The following is a 4,825-nucleotide window of genomic DNA, read 5'->3' on the forward strand; positions in this document are numbered from 1 at the left end:
TGGGAGTAAAGCGTGTGAACTTAAAAATGAGACAGTGAGTGGACTTTGGAACTGCTTCAAGAACCTCAAGTTAGGGGTTTTCCCTTTGAAAATGAAGAAAACCTAGGATCCCAGTGATATCTATATTTACATAGCTAAGGTGTGTAAGCACCTCGATATTAGCACAGCTAATCTTTTAATTAACATAAAGCAAGAAAACTTCTGACTGCATACCACAGACATTACATTCTAGTGACATATTTATGGGTTTTATATTTATAAAGCCCTTTGAGGAGCCCTATAAACCAGCCACTGAAAATTAAATAATGTTCCATCGGATTTGGTTGAGTGTATTGTCTTCTGTGATGCAGGGAGCAGGGACCCTGTTCCTACTCCCAACCCTGTCAGTGAATTGCTGTTCAATCTTGCACACGGCATTCAGCTCTCCCAGCCCCGATTTCTTCACGTTTCAAACGGGGAAGGTGTACGAAATGATGTCTAAGTACCCTTCCAACTTTAACTCCCAGAGTCATTGTGTGCATTTGGAATACATAGTAAACATTGATGACCATGTTTATCAGATATCCTTCCCTAAAATATGGCAGATATGAGGTTCACTCGTACTTCCCCCAACACAATAGCCACCAATAAAGGACAAGCAGTAAGTTCCGAGTCAGACGCCAGCAGTGATGAAGGAAATAACAGATTCCCAGCAGAAGGCCCTACTTAAGAAAACCATGTTGCCTACATCTTGTTTAGGCAAGATTCCCATCTCCCTTCCAAACGCCCACCTGGAGCGGAAGCACAGCTCCAGAGACCCACTGCGCGCTGGCCACCGGAGTGCCCTCTGGCTGGGAGCACGGCCCCTTTGTCTGAGGTGTGGGTGCTGCCCCTTCCACCATCGCCGGCAGGATGGGGTAAATGATGAGATTCTCGCTGGCTACCGGAGTGCCCTCTGGCTGGGAGCACTGCCCCTGTGTCTGAGGTGTTGGTGCTGCCCGCTCCCCACCATCGCCGGCAGGATGGGGTAAATGATGAGATTCGTTCATGGAGTGGAATATTACACAGCTGTCAGATGAGTGAGATTGCATCATATGGATGTCTCAAAGAGAAAATGTGGAATAAAAATGTTTTCAAAGGCTACTTAGAATATGTATGTAAATTTTAATGCATACAAAAACAACATAAAGGTACCTGAGGATAATCATGGTAATGAGGGCCAGCATATACAGCAAGCACACCGGTGCAGGCAGAGGTGCCTGGCTGCAGCCCCTGACAGACAGACAGACGTGCACAGGACCTACTGCTCTGGGTCAGCCTGTGGCCCAGGCACTCAGCAGGCCGTTTCCAAGGTTATGGTGTCCTCTGTCGTTTACATGTGTTGTTTTGAAATAAACATAAAAAAGGAAAAAGCAGTGTAACAGACACAGACTGGCCACAGTTGCTTCCGATGAAGAAAAGAATGTTACAACTAAATGGCATGTTTCCGTCCCATCCTGCCTCTTCCCTCAGGTGTGTTAACATCCCCAGGCCGGTTTCTGTGCCGCCCCTACCTCCATGCTGTGTGTGAGCTTGGACAAGTTAGTCTCCCTGGACCTGTTTCCTCAGCTGTAAAGTGGGGGCAGTAACAGCTCTCATGCACACGGGTAATGGGCGGTAATAGGATGGAAGGTGTGGGAAAGGGCGGGCTGGTCTTGTGTAAGGTGGCAAAGGCGAGATCAGGAAGGGGAGGTGGCAAAGGCGAGCAGGCTCCTGGACGGAGCAGCATGCCAGGCAGGTATCGAAGTTCCGGGAGGAGTCTACGACAGTGATGCTCCGGGAGCAGATTCCCAGAAAGCCATGGGGCAGACCTGCCTCTGATCTGCCCCTGAGCTGGGGCGGGTGCCCAGTCTGAAGACAGACCGCCGGATCTGCTGCCCCGTGAAAGCAAACAACCCTGCCCTCCCAGCCCGCCCTGCAGAGATCTGGCCTGGGGGCAGCACAGCAGTCCTGCCAGGGCCCCCTCTGCCTGCCCACGCCACCCAGCGGGAGGCACGCGAAACCAGCTCCTCTGTGAGCCCGTCACTCCCTGGGCGCCTGCTATTGGTCTTTCTGTCTAACCCCAGGCCATGGCCCGTGCTTAACCCTAAAGCATACACATTCCACCACGTGCAGCCTCAGGGCTCCACTGGTCCCGCCCATCGTCCACGGGAACCTTCTCTGGCAAACACCCAGCAGGCCAAACTTCCCGGTTGTTATGGTTGTTAGGACAGGGCTTGGTGAGTTGGCATTAGCGCCTCTTAAAACACAACCGGGAGCCTGAGGGATATCTGGCAGCTAAACTCTTAGCTCAGCCCAAGAACAAATGATCCTGTTCACCTTTGCTTCCCCACAAGGCAGGGAAATGATGGCAAGTTAGACATAAAGACACCAGGCTTCTCACCTAACCTGGAGCCGGCCCCGCCAAAAGGAAGCCTGGATGTTGGCTCGCAGAGCAAGGCCCTAACACAGTGATGGCAAACCTTTTGAGCTCGGCGTGTCAGCATTTTGAAAAACCCTAACTTAACTCTGGTGCCGTGTCACAAATAGAAATTTTTTGATATTTGCAACCATAGTAAAACAAAGATTTATGTTTTTGATATTTATTTTATATATTTAAATGTCATTTAACAAAGAAAAATCAACCAAAAAAGTGACACGCGTGTCATAGGTTCGCCATCACTGCCCTCACACTTCCTGCGGGAGAGAATGTCCCAGGCCAGCTGCGGGGCCCACAGCCCCTCCTCTCTTCCCCCACTGTGAGCGGCTCCTGGTTCTACATTTCTGCTTTCAGGAACACGGAAACTGTGCACGAGAAGTAAAATAACCTGGCCAGATTTTCAAGCGAGGTCACCACGGAGGGGGGGTGTGTGTCCGAAACGTTGAGTGGAGCGTTAACAGCAAACAGCTCTGCAGGTGACTAATACGCAGGGACAGATGGGGGTACACTTGAGACTGGAACAATTAGTGCTTCAGTTTTTAAATATAAAGCTGGTGGGTTTGTTTGGATAAACTCAGGATAAGGCAGAAATACTGATTTGTTCACTCTTGTTGCCAAACCCAAACCAATATTTACAAACCATTTTGCTGAACGAAGTCCATTTCAGCTGACATCACAGGCATATGCCACCGATGAGAGAGCTGTGCTTCGTGCAGGCCCAATATTTGTTTTACAAAACAGGGTGACTTATTCCGTACACATGTATAGGCAACACTAAAATATATCTGTGTTATTCAGGAAACTGAGGAAATATGAAACTTACTTGGAAGGAAATAAGCCTGACGATCGTCCTTAGGAATTTCCTGCACCAATCGCGTTCCTTCCTCTACAGGTGTGGGGGGTCAGGGAGGGACAGTCCCTATTCGAACCCTGGGGATGTCTGTCTTGTCTCCTAAGGTCAGAGCTGGCATGTACCTGGCCCTCCCTTCATTCCCAGGCCCTGGCACACCGCTAGGGCTTCCGCTGAAGTGAGGTTTGTCCCCTTCACATTTTAGAATCAAGCCCTGTGAAATGGTCTTCAAAGCACCAGCAAAACAATAGCCGTCTCCCTTCACGGACCATCCTCGCAGGTAGAACCATGCAAAGAGGACCTAATTATGGCCTTGACAAATGGAAATGCGTGGTTAAGCCTGGGTTACAGCCCCCCTGCCCCGTATTCTCCTCGCCCACATGGTGACAGAAGAAACGTCTGAGCCCTGCAGTGAATTGGCCGGGGATCTCGGAGGATTAAGATGTTAGCAGCAACTAGGATTGATGTGAGTGGTGTTCTTGTCCCTGCCCTTCCCAGCCCACATGGGCCCTCTGTTTAGAGACCTTTTGGTGATTATTATTTAAAACAACACCAGCTTTGTTCATGCTGCTCTTTTCTGGAATCTGAATACAAGAATGCCATGAGGCCATTTTGTGTAACCTTGTTTTCTTTTAAAGAACTTGACAATAACATAGGATGGTAAGGTTCAATCAAGCCTACATTCTTATATGTTTGCTAGCATTGCCTGAGTCAGTAGCATAGAAAATACACACACACATGCACAGTGTGTAACAGCTACTAATAAACACATCTGTGTGTAAATGCATGCATACACACGCATGTTCTAATAATGCTAATTACCATTGGCCTTTAGAGGTTCTCAACCTGTGGGTCGCGACCCCTGAAAATACATCCTGCATATCAGATATTTACATTACGATTCATAACAGTAGCAAAATTACAGTTATGAAGTAGCAATGAAAATAATTTTATGGTTGGGGGTCACCACAACATGAGGAACTGTATTAAAGGGTCGCGGCATTAGGAAGGTTGAGAACCACGGGAAGCAGCAGGTTCACAAAACAATGCTCTATTTGCACATGAATTCTGAATCTAAAGACACAGTTTGCAGCAAATAAATTAAAAAATACACGTGTCCATTTATATTACATTTGCCATATGGCTTGGGTCTTGCTGGTTTCCTCTGAGTGACCCCCCACACCCTCCCACCTACAGTGCAAATGGTTATCTCAGGGTATAGAGGAGGCAAGGGCTCAGACACGGGGCCCCGCAGGTGCACTGTGATAGCGATCGAGTTCCCCCGACTCTGATTTCCATAGTATTTTCACCACAAACAGAGAATAATTAAGTCAGTACACAAACTGAGCGAGGATGACCAGGAGCTGAGTTGCAGGCAGGGCGTAAGGAATGATGGAGTCTGAATAGGAAACTTGAAGCAGATGGAACAGGGACGTCTGGACTGGGAGAGCATGTTGAGAGGCTAGGGCAGCCGTGGGCAAACTATGGCCCGCGGGCCGGATCCGGCCCGTTTGAAATGAATAAAACTAAAAAAAAAA

The 4,825-nt window shown here is 48.5% G+C and overlaps 1 protein-coding gene across 1 annotated transcript in view; it reads right to left on the reverse strand.

The window, feature by feature from the left end:
- The window catches only part of MTMR7 (myotubularin related protein 7), a 68,243-nt gene that overhangs the window by 15,562 nt on the left and 47,856 nt on the right, over positions 1–4,825 (reverse strand). The window lies entirely within an intron of this gene.

Source organism: Myotis brandtii, unplaced genomic scaffold, assembly GCF_000412655.1.
Source record: "Myotis brandtii unplaced genomic scaffold, ASM41265v1 scaffold185, whole genome shotgun sequence".
Lineage (NCBI taxonomy): Eukaryota > Metazoa > Chordata > Mammalia > Chiroptera > Vespertilionidae > Myotis > Myotis brandtii.